Source organism: Tamandua tetradactyla, chromosome 1, assembly GCF_023851605.1.
Source record: "Tamandua tetradactyla isolate mTamTet1 chromosome 1, mTamTet1.pri, whole genome shotgun sequence".
In the NCBI taxonomy this organism is placed as follows: Eukaryota; Metazoa; Chordata; class Mammalia; order Pilosa; family Myrmecophagidae; genus Tamandua; species Tamandua tetradactyla.
In genome coordinates this window covers 212136784-212154006 of record NC_135327.1, presented here as the reverse complement: position 1 = coordinate 212154006, position 17223 = coordinate 212136784, and the positions used below count along the sequence as shown (strand labels likewise).

General features: G+C 36.9%; 1 pseudogene; it reads right to left on the bottom strand.

Moving 5' to 3' along the window:
- Positions 1-11172: 11172 nt before the first annotated feature.
- On the bottom strand, positions 11173-11417 carry LOC143687989 (small ribosomal subunit protein eS27 pseudogene; annotated as a pseudogene).
- Positions 11418-17223: the final 5806 nt, after the last annotated feature.

The window sequence follows — 17223 nt, the reverse complement described above, 5'->3', positions numbered from 1 at the left end:
TGTTTTGCTTCACAAGAATTTGTTAATAACTTCAATGTCCAAATACATAACTGATGTGAAATTCTGATAATGAACACCAGGTGATCATTCACACTTTTCTCACTGACTAGCTGGACTCTTACCTAGTTTTGGTTGTCAGACATAATGGTCTCATTGTTCAATGTGCACAGGGATTAATTCTGTGAAACCAGGGTTTCAAAGAGAAAGGTTTATTACATGGCTAACTGCGTAAGGCGACAGGAGAAAAGCAAGCTCAGATCTATTTTCCTGAGTCAAAAGGGTTTAGGGTTTTTATGGGATTTATACAAAGGGAGGTGGAGATAGTGACATGGGTAGATATTGATTGGAAGTGTATAAGCCAAGCCTGAAGACTGACAGGGGGAACTGGGGTGGGCATTACAACAGGATTGTAAATCGTTCAATTAGCATAAAAGTTAGCATATGTCAAGGAAGTTCTTTAAGGAGCCTTAGGTTACAGTTTATAGCAGTGTTGTAAATATTTGAATTAATGCAAGTGAACAAGTGAAGAGACTAAACTAAGCAAACAGACTATAATAGCTGACCAAAAAGCATCTAGGGCAAGTAGATTGTTGTCAGTTACAGCAGTATTATAAAACAGAAGATAACAAGTAAGAGAATGGAAGTAAACTAAAGTTACATTTATAATTAAAATCTTGTACTCAGTAATTATGATCTACAGGGAAACAGAGGCTTTTCCTAAGGACCCAATGGAAGGGTCCCAAAAGGAAATGGGTTAATTGGTAACAACAGCAGTTACATGGTTGGAGTATTAGTTCGTTTCGATTTTTTGTTCAAAACTACCTTCTGAGCTGCTCCTTTCTGGAAATAATGTTTAAGACTTGGGAATAGGTGAAAGAGCTCACTGGTGTCCTTTTGGAGGAGTACTATGGGGCTGTGTTCTTTAACTCGCTTTCTATTATCTAAGTCATTTTATAACTCTGTTGGGATGGAAATAAGCTTGTGCAAAACTGATAGCAATGCAAATGATTTTTTTTTGCCGTAGAGAGGCGATTGAATTTTGTCTGATAGAAATACAGTTGACTTCCTTTCCATTGAAATTATAGCCACAAACATTTTTATTGTCCTATAGGATATCAAGCAGTTTTGTATTTATTAACAAATTCATTCAGCATTCCTGTTTACCTATGCATGTCTTTACTCTTCATATTCCCCACTGAACTAGTTTTAAATATCTTATTGTTTCCCTCATTAACTGATTTATATAAATACTTTGATATGTTTATTTTATTTTTACATTGGAGTAGTATTTTAACCTTTGGAAACTGTACCTTATCACTCCACAAAATCAAGGGACAAATATGGCCTTCTTTATTTCTATTATTCTTTAGTTTTCAATTTCTTTCTATCTAATAATATTCTATTATTCTTTATTTTCCTTCTGCTCCATTACCACCATGACTTTCCTGAGGATCCCACATCCTCACACACAACAAGCTGAGAGAGAATAGGTGCCCTTTACCTGACACTGGTGTCCAGTGAGGTTTGTTCCTACACTGATGGATGATGGGTTTTTCCTACACTGATGGATGATGGTTTTCCACCCACAGCTACACTGAACTCTCTCAGGGTCTTGGTGGTCTTCTCTGAGAAAAGCTGATCTAAGTCCCTCATAGCAAAACATGACTAAATGTGCAAGGTTAATGGGCTGCAAGGTTGCCGACACACTGCTCTGACAAGTCAAAAGTTGATCCTATAAGCCTGTGACAGGGCTGGTTCCATTGTGCGTTATCTCATGGACGAATATACCTTCCTTTCCTTTTGGTAACCATCAAGGAATGTGGTAGCTTTTTATTTTCTTTTGCAAAAGCAATTTAAAATCCTTTTCTTAGATAATTTGGGCTACTTTTCCTTTAGTTATCTTTCTAATGATAGGCAACTACATTGGTGATTCCAAGATGGCTTTTCCATTGAGAATAAAACAATGAAGCAATTGGCACTTTGCTCACTAAAACAGAATATCTATCTATCTATCTATCTCTCTATCTATCTATCATCTATCTATGTATGTATGTATGTATGTATGTATGTATGTATGTATGTATGTATGTATGTATGTATGTTAACTCTAGTGGGGCATTCCCAATCTGGAAGGCATCCTGACAAATGATTTTATGTGACTGCATATCTTAGGCTATATAGTACCTTTAGACTAAAATATAAACAGGTATTTCAGTTTCTTGCATGCATTAATAAATCTTGTGTGAGGCCTGGAAAGTGTTCCTCAGCCCATGCACTAGGTTAATGATTCCAGGGCTCTTGCAGTACAGAAATATTAATGCATCCACTATAGGGTTCTGCCTTCAACTAAGAGCACATGACACTGTAAAGTTAGAGCGGACTACAGATGATCTACTCACACCTCTGTAATGTATGCAGATGAGGGAAGACCAGGGTATTGAGGCTCAGAGACTCCATGACTTACTCATTCATGCAGTTAGTGGCAGGGCTGAGAGAAGATCCTCCTTTTCTTGGCTTCTTTTTCAGTGTTTTATGCTGGTCAGTCCCTTGCAAACTTGACTTCTCATCAACCATGGGACTGCTTAGTTAATATGGCCTATTAGCACAGTCAAGTTATATTCCCTTGGTTTCTTCCAGAGAGAAAGTCATTGGGGTTGCTTCTAAAACTGCCTTTGAGTTCATATGAGATGGTTGCAAGGACTAAATACAGCCCCAGCGATTCTACGCAAGAGGCAGAGAACTTCAGATACCAGGTCTAATACTCATTACTTTCATTTATGCCTCAGCATTTACATACAGAACAACGTGCATAATTGTTTTTACAGTTTCTAAGCTAAAGATAAGGAAGCCTAACTTTTGAAGCACTGACCCAAGTACTACTAGAAAATAAGGGACAGAGAGTAGACTTACACCCCCACACGTCATGTCTTCTTGAAAGGATATGAATTGGCATGGACTTTAATATTTAATTGTTTTTTCTCTTAACATTGATGTATAAAGTGTTGAACTATATAACTTTGAGAAAATATTTCCTTCCCCAAATTGAGGAAGAGGACCTGTATGGATCAGTAGCAATGTTGTTTATAAATGTTGCTACTTAAAACTAGTGTTGCTGAGTACTGGTTTAGGATACTGGAGATTTTGTTCTTATTTTAGGTATTATTAGATTCACTGGAGTAAATTTTGATATACGAATTTAGACTGTCTGGACTGATGTTTTCTCATATATAAAATATGTTATTAACCTCTGAGACTCCTGCCAGTTTAGAGACATCTGTGTTTCTATGAATTAAGATTTGGAATTTAGGGCAGGCCACGGTGGCTCAGCAGGCAAGAATGCTCGCCTGCCATGTCAGAGGACCTGGGTTCGATTCCCGGTGACTGTCCATGTAAAAAAAAAAGAAAGATTTGGAATTTAGGAGGCATGGTTTCTAGTCCCCATTTTGTCTCTGTATGCCTGTGAATGCCAGTCTGAGAACTTTGTTTTTAAAATAAAGATACTTGTCAGGTTTAAAAGTGTAAAATTCATTAGAACAAAGTATTCAAAGAAATAACTCAACTCATAGTTCTTTGGTACATCATCAGCATACCAGCGATGATTTCAGTTGATAATCTCTATGCAATTATTTCTGCTTAGTAAGTCTCAGTCTTCCTAAATTGTATTTTCCCTATTGTGTAGCTTTCTCTGAAGCTGCCATTTGGAAAAGAGAATTGCATCAATAAATTTCTGATAGCAAAACTCAGGAATCTCTGGAAATTGCTTCCAATTTTCCAGAAGCTCAAATAGTAACTCAGGCTCAATCCGAAAAACTAAGGGAGTTAAAGATAAATACTAAGAATGGATTTCAGCCAGAGAATGATTGTCAGAACTGTGTCACCCTGCATACCACTGTGCATGCCCATACATACAATAATTGAGATGCACACACACACTCACACACATACTCCTTCCTGCATCACATCACCTCACAGTGTTAGGTGGAATAAATATAACTCAATAACTGTTTATAATTGATGGCTGTGCTATGACAGTTAGTACAAACACAGCTACAAACCACTTTTGTTTCTTGCACCTGTTCAATTAGAAAAAAATGTTAAACCCAGACAGTGCAAATTGCTGCAGGAAAAGAATAACATGAAAGAGAATTGAAGACTTCCCTTTGAAAAACCCCACTTTTAAATCAATGCTATGCAATACTCCCTTTTAAAGAAGAGAGAAATGGGAAAGGAATCTATGTTAGGAATGTTTAGGGATTCAATTTCACATCCAAGTAAAGAGTGCATATAATCAGCCCACATATTACACCCACACAACAGCCTCACAAACGGTTCAACTGTGCTTCTTCAATTTCAAGAAAAGCAAATCAGTTAGACTGACTTTTCCCAATTGGATGAATTGTGAGGTTTAATGTTTTGAAGCTGCATAGACATGTATTTAGTTATGTTTATATTTAACCTGGGGTAAAATATCAACAGGCTGGTAAAATGCATTGCAAATCTGTAGGGTGTGCTTGTATAGTGTCCCGGCTAAAAGTATAGCCTTTTGAGTCAAATTGATCTACGTTCAAAATGTAGTTCTTTCATTTGCTAGTATTGTAACTTTAAAAAAGTTCTAGAGGTGGATTACTCACATAGAGGACTCAGGGTGTAGTATAAAACTGACCTAAATTCATCTATCTGCTTCTTACCAGCATATGACCTTGGGAAAGATGCAACCATTCTAAGCCCCTACTTGTTCATTTATAAATTAGTAATAGCCATGAATATACCTTATATTGTTATAAAGATATTTTGTAATAATACATTTCAGTGCTTAGCATACTGACTGTTGTACTAAGCTTATGATAATTGTTTTACGTGATGGCTTGTCCAGTAAGGTACTGGTCTGGTGCCTTCCACAAACACCTCAGACATTCTATAAGGAAGTTTTAAAAACCATTTATTTGGGATCCATGGCAGAGCTGGGAAAGAATGACTCAATTCTTCAGATGTCAGAGGATCAAACAGCTTGAAAGGAACCCAGGAGATTTTTGTAGCCATAAAATAATTTCTGAGAGGTGCAAAAAGAATAGTAACAGCAATGCTCTTTTAAAAGAAAAACCTTTATGGATATCTCAGATCCCTGGGTGTCATTTAGAAGTGGAATTCCTAATTATTGCCTGGGCTAAGAAGGAAAGGAAAATAAGCGGGCACTAATCTTTAACCCCTAGTTACACATTTAAATCTTAAGAGTTGAGATGATTAAAGTTAACCTCAGAAATTTTTAAATTCAGGAAACTACTTGACATGCTGTAATGTTGACCCGAGGTGCATCTTGATTTTTTAATGTTTCACAGTTTCGTAATGAACAAATAAATCAGCAGACTGTTAATTAAAAGTTGTTAATGTTACTTTTCCTTTTTCCTCAAAAATTAAACTGATTTGACTTAGGAAGAAGTTAAGATAGAATTTAGTTCTTTTTGGTAATTACCATGTTATGACATTGATCATTTGCTCAATTTTCCTACAAAATTGCCTAGTTGAGAACAACTAAGCAGATGGCTCTTTGTTTGGCTGCATTCATTTATTTTTCCTGTAGCCAGCCCTACGCTCACGTCCCATTCCTAAACAGCACTGGTGTGAGGACAAGCAGATTCAGAAATGGATGCCTTTCTTTTCTGGGAATGAAAAGCCGGGAACATACTTCTTTTGAAGATGTCCTTAGCTGATACTTACTACTTCCAGAAGAGGGTGCTCAGAACACTCTCAAGAACCAAAACCTTAGTTTATAAAAGTTGTAGTCTTCAAACCTGGGTAGGAGACCTTTTTTTTTTTTTTTTTAAGTTTCAGGCTACAATACTGTTTTTTCTTTCATAATTACCAGATAAAACTTATTCTTACCTAAAATTTGCCCTTCAATTTTCCTGTCTTTAAAAAAAAAAAATCTCCATATGTGTTGTGGCAAAGCAAAACGTTGACAGTTCTTTGAAGACTTGCTACTATGGCTGTTGGTGTGGTTGCTGTATGTAACACAATATTCGAAGGCCAGTAAGTAGCTGTCAAACTCAGGGCTTCTTGTTTGGGCGGGATTCTGTCCTGAGCCACACGTGGTTGGTGGGAAACTCACATGCAAGTGCTCACCTATCGGGTGGAAGAGTGAGTTGGCTTCAGGGACAAATTCTGGTGCAAGGTGTGCTATGCCCTGCAGATTGGCTACTTGCTCTTGTTTCTCCCATTTCCTGCCATCATTGCCCCTTGTGTTCTCTGTATTAGACAGAAGACAGAATTTAGTTATTCTTGGTAATTGCCCAAGTTACCAAGATTTGTGTGTTGTCAGTATTAATGGTAAGTTTCCTTCTTTACGTATCCATTTAGGCTGCTAGATATCTGTAAATTCTACCACGGAATGCCCAGATCTCCAAGGCTTCATGTAGCGCCAGTTCTTGGTCTTAGCTGCGCATCAGAATTACCTGTGGGACTTGACAAATATGGATGATCAGGTCCCACCCTGGAGTTCTGTTTTAATGGATGGCATGTTATAATGTGTGGAGCTTGGAGATAATGCACATGTGCAAACCTACATGTATTTAAGCTTTTTAGGAGATGCCCATGTAGTCGGTTTTGAGAATTCCTATCCTGTGTGGCTGCAGGTAGGGATTAAGATAAGATAACAGCATCTATATAATGGAGTTCATTATTCCATGGGCTGGAATGCTGTGATGGTGACACAAAAACTGGGTAGAAACTGGAAGGGATCAGGAGTCTGTTTAAATATTCTGATGGTATTTGAGGAATCCCTATTGTTTCTTCCCATCTGTGAAGTGGGCAGACTCATGGTAGCAGCTTTTTTAGTTTTTATTTTCTGGCCTTATCCATTCCCTACATTCTGTAGCTTGGAGCACTGCTTTTTAAAGTGATAATATTCACCTCTACCTCTATTCCCTTGAGAAGCTCATCTTCACCCATAGTTTCACGTATTAACTATCTTGGAAGAAATTAACTTGATATATCAATAGCTCTTATTCCAGAGTGAGATTCCCATGCAAACAAGACAACTCTACTGGGTAGTCTTGTTGTCAAGCAAGGTAAAATTTCTCCTAAAAAAAATACTCTTTCTCCTTTTTTTCGGCACTATTGGGGCACTGTTTTATGAACCTTTTTTTCCTCTTTCTATGGCACATAGTGTTGTTTTAGATACTGCCAGCCTTGGTAAAGCTAGTAAAAATGTCCTGAAACATTAGTAAAATAGTAAAAATGTCAAATAATGCTTCATTGAATTCCTTTTCTGCTCTGAAGAGAAAAACATTAAAATTTAATTAAAAAACCAAGTTGTTGAAACATACATTCTATTTATGATAATACTAACCACAATTTGGTAGCCACGAGCCTGACAACCGTGTGGCTTATGATCAAGTGCTGGTTCTTCTGTTGCCTATCTTATTTGCACAATTCTTGTCTCCTGAGTAAATGCAAAAATGCACGTTCCAAATTCTCACAAGTGTGTATGATCAGAAAAGGGGGAATTGATACAGGTGGAAGGTTGCAGTATATGAAGAGAAGAACAAAAATGAGAATGCAATGTCCAAGGAGGAAACCACGAAAGCAAAGGCAGCAGACACCAAGCTATTACAAATTAGGATAATTGGGGAGGGGTTGGCACACTCCTTTAATGTTTCCTCATGCCCTGGGGTAGTATAATATGGTTATATAAATTTTGAGAAAGCCAGTTGTATAGAACAGAGTCTGTTTGCATTATGTAAACTCTCTTCTTTCAGTCTTAAGAAATGAATGGCCCCTTCTTTAGAAAAGCAGAAAATATTAAGAATTTCTGATAGAAAAATAGTGTGATATTCAATCACATTAGATCAGAGTTCATATTTTAAAAATACTTTATATTTTGCTTTTATGTTTTTTTTTTAACTTGAGGTCAGCATCTTGTACACGAATCAAAATAGAAACGGCTCAATTCAATGACAGCTATAAGAGATTTTTCCCTCTTCACAGAGCTCCTAAACACCCACCTGAAGGTCATAAAACCACCTGCTATAGACCAACTTGTCTTCCAAAGAGATCGGAGGGGTTATTGTGGGAGGATGGGGGGAGTATAGGTGTGATGTCACGCAGAAATCTGTTTGTCTTTACATGTGAGCTCGGCTATGCCTTTTCCCTTTCTTTTCTGTACAGTAAGGTAGAGGTATGGGCCTACCAAGTATCAAATGCAGGAAATTCAGTCAAAGGCTTCCCAAAGCATTCTCTAATAGGAATATATCAAAAGATTCTTTACATAAATGCTATTAAGGTATTTAATTTTAGATATTAATTTTTTTCTCATAATGTATTTACTGCTAGCTAATTAATACATTAGAAGCTCTTTCTTTATTGGTTCATTCCATGAACTTTCTTTCTATATTTCTCCTCTATTCTTTGGCTCTAGATAGACTGTCAAATAATTTGAAAGATTTATTTTTCCCCAAATAACCCCTTATCCCAGGGTAAAACAGAATTTTGTAACAGAAAAGTAGACTGCTTTCCAGAATTAAACTGTCAATAATATTAAATAGCAGCCATCTCCAAGATATCACTTGCACTTTGTTTTGTGGAAGAAAATCTGATTTAAAAGGGTCATTTGAAGGAATGCTACCAGAGGGGTCCCCAAACATTTTCAAGAAGAGACGGCAGGGTGTATGTTTAAGAAGGTAGATGCTGAAGTCAGACTGTTTAGGTTCGAATCCTGAATTCAGCAGTTGCTAGGTTGGAGACGCTGAACAAGTGACCTAACTTCTCTAGACTCATATTCCTCATGTTTGATATAAGGAAAATAATAATGCTTCCCTTAAACTAATTTTATGATATAATATCTATTAGATACTTAGAAGTGAACTTACAGCATAGCAAATGCTCGACATCAGTTTTTGATTTGTTTTGATGACAAACCCATTTCCTTTCTCTTAAATTTCGCTGAGAATAAGACCCGATTTGAATAGGCATTTTGGTACTAGTTTAACACAATGATTTACTCTTAAGCTTTGTAAATCTTTGGTTGTGTAAGCAAGTTTAGGAAATGTACCAGTGGATCATTTTAAAAATGTCCTCATCTGTCTGTTATTGTTTGACCTTAAATGGTTTCTCTGGGAGAAAAGAACTTTACCCAATTTCCATCAGGATAATAATCTCAGCATAATTTTCACAGCGATTTCCTTTGCAATTTTCCATTTTGGTCATCTGAAAACCCACATTTTTCTTATCTCAGGAAGTTCAGGTCAGTATATGAAAATATTACTACAATAAAGTAAATGATTTGGAAGGAAAAATTCTAACCTCTCCAGCTTTTACTTATAATGGCAATGATAAAAACTAATTGGCACTGAATCCTTTTGGCTCCCCCTGACCAACCCAATGACTTGAGACCTTCTGGAACTGGAAGAAATCTTAAGGGTCACTTATCCGAATCCCTCGTGTCATCTATGAGGAAACTGAGGCCCCAAAAAGAAGAAGTGTCATATTCAATGTGTCCCAGCAAGGTGGTAGCAGAATCTGACTTTAATTTGGACACTCTGAGTCCAAGTCCAATTTCATTTCATCCCTCCTCAGAGCAAGAGTCACTCCTTTAAGAGTGAGGAGGAGGAAAACTATAAGCTATGCATCTAGGTGTTTTTGAAATACCAATGTTATAAATTTTATATGCAAATCTAAGTGTTTTGAGAACTATCTATCTGTTAGCAAACTTTAAGGTTACATCAGGGAACTTTTGAAAGTCACTGAGTACTTAGAGTCCATGGAGATTATTGAAGATGTTATTCAGTGTTTAGCTGCTGTGGATTTTTTTGTAGATGAAGAAAGAGTGTTTCCTTTATTGAAACTAATTAATTCCAAGTGAAGAAATCATTTGGGAATGGAGAGAGATGAGTGTTTATGTTTCTTTTTCATTCTGGGAATTATCAGGACCAGGCAGGTGAGGGTGAAGTTAACTAACTGCACAACTTGAATTTTTATGTCACTAGTATTGACCACAAGATTTTTAAAAACCTAATTAAAACATTGTATTTGTGCTATTAAAATAACCTAAGAAGCTATAGTTTTTTTGGAAGGATTCTTCAGGATCAGGCTGTATATATAGATTAGTTAAATCCAGTGCAGTGTTGGTGCCTGAAATCAGGCAGTAATGCTGAAAGAAGTTTCAGAAGGCTTAGGCCAGGAGCAGTGGAATTCAGAGGAAAGGAGCTGAAAAATCACCCAATTTGAGGAAATAGTCTGAGAGTTCTTTTTGGCATAGAAACTATTTTTAAAAAGGCTTTCTGTGACAGTTACAGTAACAAGAAAATCTCCAGAAATGTCAACATTGCAGGTTTCATGTGCCTGTCCCAAATCTCTAGCTGATAAGGTGACTTGATTTGCTTAGGCTGGCATCATTTCTTTATTAAGGGGCATGTGTCTTTAACCTTAGGAAGGCTTAGCTTTAAGAATTGAGAGCAGAAGACAAATAAAATTTACAGTATCAACACTTTTTAGTTAGGTCCAATCTGTTTATAATTAGTATTTTAAGTAATTATAACATTTAAGAGAATTGACACATAGACAATCTAAGAGATTGGACTCATGATTCCAAATTTAAAAATGTGCAGTTGCATAGTTAAATTTATATTTATTCTTTTAAATTGAAAAGCATAAGATAATTTAGTAACACATGTGTATGGGACTATAATGTTTAAGAGAACTTGAGGATCACCATATTTGTCAATTGAGTTTATCACATTTACTAGAATTTTTAAATACATAAGAAGTTTTCATTTATAAGAGAGACCATTGAAGCAAATATGAGGAAAATATAGTAAATTTCAATTCATAACCACATTTTAAAATATGGAGTTTTAAAAGCCCTCATAATAATGAATGCTAAAATAAAGTACACTTATATATAAAATAAAGTTTCAGAAATCCAAGAATTTTAGGAATTTTTTTGGTATTTAATCAGTAAAAATGGGATGCTACTAAAAAAAAAAAGGAAAGAAAGAACAAATAATCTGGTTATGCACAGAAGATGCTCTCAAGGACAATAAGAAATTCATTATGGAATTAATTAAGATCATTCAAAATGTAAACATATTTATTTATTTTGGTTAAATAGAGATTTTTTTCAGATTGCATTCAACATGTTTATTGGGACGGCGTTCCTCCTCTTGCTTCATGGTGCTTTTAGTGCTGCTTCTGGGTGAAGGAGCATCCTTCTGGGAAGATGTTTCCAGTCAGTATGCTGGCAGAGGACAGCGGAACATGCAACACAGAAAACTACTGTCTGTGCATGATTAAAGGCCTTGGTGATTTTATAGTATCCTGGGCATTTCACATTCATGATGTGGGAAGTGGGACTTTGTACCAGGTGCTTCTCCTAGTGTTTCCTCTTCTGGAAAGGGGTGAAGGAAGGCCTTTGCAAGGTGCATGTTCTCATGGGGAAGTTGTCACCACTGGAAAGGGAGGAATATTTTTATTATTTAATAGAAAAAGATTAATATAAGCCACCCATTTAAAAGGTAGGATACGCACCATGGGAAGACAGAAAATACACACACTAGGCTTCAATAGTTCTACAAACACTGTTGAGTCCCTACTATCTTCAAGTAAGTGTTTTAGATACTAAAAATGCAACAGTGGACATGCCTTCGTGGTTCTTGCTGTTGGAAAACTTAGTGTCTAATTGGAAAGACAGACATGAATCAGTTAATTAAATGAATCAATGACCATAAGCGGAAAGACAAATCATACGAAGGAACAGTACGTGAGTACTCTAAAAATACATCGTAGCGGAATCTGTCCTAGCAGAGCAGCTGAAAGCTTCTGTGAGTAAATAGTGATCGAACTGAGATCTGAAGGACAAGTTTTTTTTTAACCAGACAGAGAATTAAACATGTGCAAAGATCAGTAGGCAACATCAAGGGAGGAAACATGCCTATGTTGCTCAACTCACTGGTTTATTCTTGGAAAAGTTCTCAATTGAATGGCTGTTGAAAGAAGCAATGGGGGACCTGCTGGAGAGAGCATGACATTTAGGACATCTAAGGTCTAGAGAATGAGAGGGAGAAGAGTGTGCGAAGGGACTGGAAGTCGGGAATGGCATTAAGTGCCCCAAGGTCGTGCAGCTACTCAATGCAGGATCCAATTTTAGACTTATGTTATTTTGTCTCTATTACCTGTGATCTTCACCATTAGGTCAGCTTCATCACCTCAATTCCAAGCAACTAGTTAAAATAGGACCCCTTAAGGCATTTTAAAGATTGAGTCACTCATAGAACCACGGGAGGGGTGTGTTCATAGAAGGGGGAAAGCAAGGGGAACGCCAGCACAGCATTTCTGCCCCGAACTTATGTTTTTTATTCAGGAAAGAGTGCTTTTGCCTCAGAACCTCACCAGTTAGATTGAGTGCTTCTTTTCCACCTCTGCAAGGATATTGAATTTTCCTCCCTTTCTTCTGAGTTGGTGAGAGAGCATAAGAAAGGGAGAGATCTTGAGAATTATTTTCTGTTTCCTGAAGTACCATCTCTACCCTGTTGTCCTGAGAGTTTATCCAACCTACTTGAGGCAGGAATAAACAGAGATCTCCATTGAGAACCACTTGCATTCATGTTGTCTGTTATAGTTTAAAATATATTTTGTCAGGTTTATTTCATTTAAGGCTCTCATTTGTTCATTATAAACAATTAATTAGATTGGTAAGCAATGAGTTTCATTATTAGTCTCATTTTACCATGTTGTGCTGGAAACAGAAAGCACAGACTCTGAAAACCAAAGTACAGGAGACGTTTACTGAGCTAAAGTAGCATATATGGGAGCAGAACTAAAAGAAAGTTATTGCTCAAAGGGCCTGGGTTCAAGGAGACAGTTTATGTATTTATATTCCCTTTATATTGGGATAAAGGGAAGATGTGGGGGTTGGAGAAGGGTGAGGAAGATATGAGTTGCTAGATCATAGTCCACTAATTAGCAACTTAAAGGTAAGTGGTTATCTGGTAAGGATTAGCAGACATGCTGGCCTCAGTTTACCCTCTTCATCACAGCAAGGGGTCTTTATCAGTACTACAGTGGATCTTTGGCCTGTCAGCCTGCCACTTGCAGTCTTCTTCTTTGCAGTTTACTGGGTGAATAGGAATTCAAGCAATTCAAGATGATTAGTAAAGCTATTTACCATTCCATTTTCTTAACCAGTAAGAAAATAGTTGTTACTTACCCAACAGAGTGTTATTTAATTTTGATCTTGAAATACCAGCTTCCGTTTTTCCTTCATAAAACTAGATCATAAGTACTCAATAAATGCTTGTTAATACTGAATGAATAAAGATGAACTTCTTCTCAACTCACACAGCAGCATTTTTTCATTTTATCAATCTGATATAATGTGAAGGAGGACAAGTCCAAATTCATCAATTTTATTTTGTTTTTGGCTTGTTATTCTCAGGCATGTCACAACTTAAAGGACGCTTCCTTACACTGAGTGGTCCAGTAGAGGAGGGGTTTAAGGGAGTTGCTCTGATAAGTTGATAAGGCTAATTTTAATAAGGATATTAAAGGTACATGTATAAATCAATTCCTCTATAATAGTTGAAGACACTTGAAATTTTTACTTTAAAATTATGTAAGCATTATCTGTGATGCAATTTCATCATTCATTTACAGTCAATGTAAAGCAAAGTTCTTGCTAAAAGAGTTAAAGTTCAGTGTAGCTTAAACAAATCCCATACATGACTTATAGATAAAAGAATGTTTACTCTACTTCTGAAATCATAAAGATACTTATGATATTTAAGTGAGTGATGCTGTGCAAATAGGAGCAGACAACAGAAAATATGACTCTGGCATGATTATTTTTCCTCTAACCTGGCTTTTAAACAAGAACAAATTACTCCACACTGGCAACCCCCTAGAAACAAACCATAGAAACTTATAGCAATAGCAGTAACAAAATTAAGTAATATTCAATTATCATTTGGACTATTGCTTATACTTCACTCCAGAATGGCTACAGATACCTCCAGTTCTTCCTGACTTCTCAGATTTTGCCTCCTGGCTGGGCCATTACACTTCTAACCCAGAAGGAAGGGGATTAGTTAATACTTTGTTCCTTTTCTGAGAAAAACATAAATTAGAAAACTTTATTAAACTTGGTCATATTGACTCAGTCTTTTATAGTAATCCCTTATATAACAGGTCTGGCTCTTATTGAAATATCAAAAATTTTCTTTTTAAAATAATTAACATTTTTTTTAGTCCTTATGAATTGCAAATGCATTTCCATTAAGAAATTATAACATGAATGCACAATTACTGCTAATGGCTAACATGACTTCTTCTCTGGAGTTCTAGGTTTTTTTTTTTTAAATCATTACCAATTAGGCTAAAGTATGAGGTATTTTTAAGTTAAAAGGTAGCAACAAAACAATCTAGAGATATGCAGCTGATACATAATTTCCCTTTCTGGCTAACTTTCATATTTTGCCTACTTAAAAAAAATTTGATCACAAATGTGTTATTGATGACTGAAGTTTTGGGGGTTGCATGAGGGAATCTAAGAAAGATGCCCAAACATGCTCTCTTCTGTACTCTAAGTTCCTTGGCAAGAGCTGGGCTTTCCCTCACAAAGGACCACGATTGGCAGGTGACTGTCATGAAGGCAGAAAAGGGGCTAGCATATACAAGATTGCTTGTCTGTTCTTCTGTGGCTAAGAACATTTAAAAGCTTAGTTCATTACTGTAGATTCATAGCCTATTGGGAATGCTATTAATCTCTAGCAAAAGTTGTATTCCTTTCCCTTAATCATTGCTAATTTTGCCTCCCATGAGTGGTAGGAAGTTTCTCTGCTCCCCAGTCTTCACCTCTCCTTCCCTTTCTGCTAGCTGATCTGTGGTGCATGCAATGGGCTATTTCTTTCTGTTTACATCACTCTACCCTGATGGGTTCACTTTGCTGTGTGCTGTTTACTCTCACATCCATTCCCCGCCATTCTCTGTCCTGCTCAGTATTTCAAGGGACTATGTTTTTCTGGCCTCATTCACTCTCTAGATTCTGTATAGAATTAGACAGGGTGTTTCTTCTTTCTCCCTCTGCTTTGAGCAGTGTTTCTTCCAAGCCCCCGATTGTGACTCACAGTGTCTGTTCTCTCCATTGGGACTGAGGGCTCGGCAACTCACATCTGGTAGCACACTTTATTCCTTTATTAATTTCCCCTCTATTCCATAGTGGTAAAGGCATTATGATTGGGTTAATGTCTGGGTCCTCTCACAGCCCCCTGTTTGGTTTCTCAGCTTGTTCATCATCCAGGTGGTCAAGCTCCCGTATTAAACTCTCTCTGTTTGAAATACTCAGAATGGATTCTTTTCTCTGGCTGGATCATGATTGATGCACCCTGGATTCTTCAGAATGAACTGCTGGAAGACAATCCTCTCCTCTCGCTGATATTGATATATTCCCATACCTTTGGCATTCTTAGGCTTACATACCTTTTCTTCATTAGGAGTGAGGATGGGAATGGATCAAGGGATAGAACTAGCAGAAATGGGGCAGACCAAAGAGAATGAAAGAATAAGAATCCTATTCTGTCAAATTATAACTTCCTCTGAAATTTTAGGCAGAATAAATGAGATTGAGGGTGTAAATAAAGAACTGAAAATGAATATTCAGATTATATATATGCATACATAAGTCTTGCTTGCATGTGCCAGTTTGAATCTATTACATACCCCAGAAAAGCCATGTCTTAATTCTGATCTAATTTTGTGGGAGCAGCCATTTCTTTTAAACCTGATTCAATATTCTTGGTTGGAAACTTTTAATTAGATTATCTCTGGGGAGATGTGACACACCCAATTGTGGGTGTGACCTTTTGGGTAGATAGAGATACGGGTTTTGATTAGTTTACTAGAGGCTATAAAAGGGGAAACAATTTGGAGAAACCTCACAAATGACAGAGCTGATAGAAACTTCAGAGCCTAGAGCTGACAGAGATGCCAATACTTAGAGAACAGAGACACAGATGTTCGGAGATATTTGGAGACCAGCAGATATTACCATGAGATGTTAAGCAAGCCAGAACCTGGAAAGAGTCAAAGGAAGCCAAGAGCTGAAAACCAGCCCTGGAGAAGCAAAGTGAGGAACCCCCACAGGAACAGTGGCTGAAAGCAACAGAGCCCAGGAGCAAGGGAGCAGCAGATGCCAACCAAGTCACCACCCAGCTGATGGAGATGTTCCTGACGTATTGGCCTTCCTTGAATTAAGGTATGTTTCCCTGGATTGCTTAGTTTGGACATTTTTATAGTCTTAGAACTGTAAATTTGTAACTTATTAAATTACCTTTATAAAAACCATTCCAATTCTGGTGTATTGCATTCTGGCATCTTGTAAACTAAAACATTTTGCTAAGTATTTTTCTAGGCACCAAGGAAATATCTGTAAACAATATAAAATTCTTCTTTTCTGGAACTTATAAATATAAGGGGGATAGAGATAAATGAGTAAAACCTGAGGATTTTAAGTAGTGACAAATTCTATGAGGAACCTAAAAAGGGTAAGAGAATAGCCACAGGGAGAGGTTTGTGGAGGCTATTTTTAGATAGCATCATCAAGGAAGGCTTTCTGGAGAGTTGATATTGAGAAGAGACATAAATAGATGGAAGGAACAACTAATTCATCATTCTAGAGCCTCTCCTTAGTTCTGATTCCATATCAAATGACAATGAAGAGAATGGGCAACATAATTAGATGACCGTGTTAGTTGTCCCTTTCCTCTGTGGTCAGAGTGAGGTATGCATTTCCATGGTAGTAATTTAGGCATTTCCAGTGGCTAGTTAGTCTCTATGTTTACAAAAGACATTAACAATCTAAATTCAAACTACAACATAACGAACCTCCCATTGTTGACAAATTAAGAGCAAAGAGGTGAGAAACTATTCATATAAGCTTTTTTTAGTCAATCTGTTTTATTAATATGAGCACTTCTGTTAATGAGTGGGCCAATTGAGTTATGTATCCCAGAAAACACGTTCTTAATTTGATCCATTTCCATAGGCGTGAAAAGATTGTAAATAGGACCTTTTGAAGATGTTATCTTCAATTAAGGTTTGGCCAACTGAATCAGGATGAATCTTAATCCCATTACTGCAGGCCTTATAGAGGAGCCACGGGAAAAATAAAAAAGCTATAAGGAGGAGTCAATGGAACCAGGAAGTGAAAGGAAAGGACATTATTATTATGTGATGGGA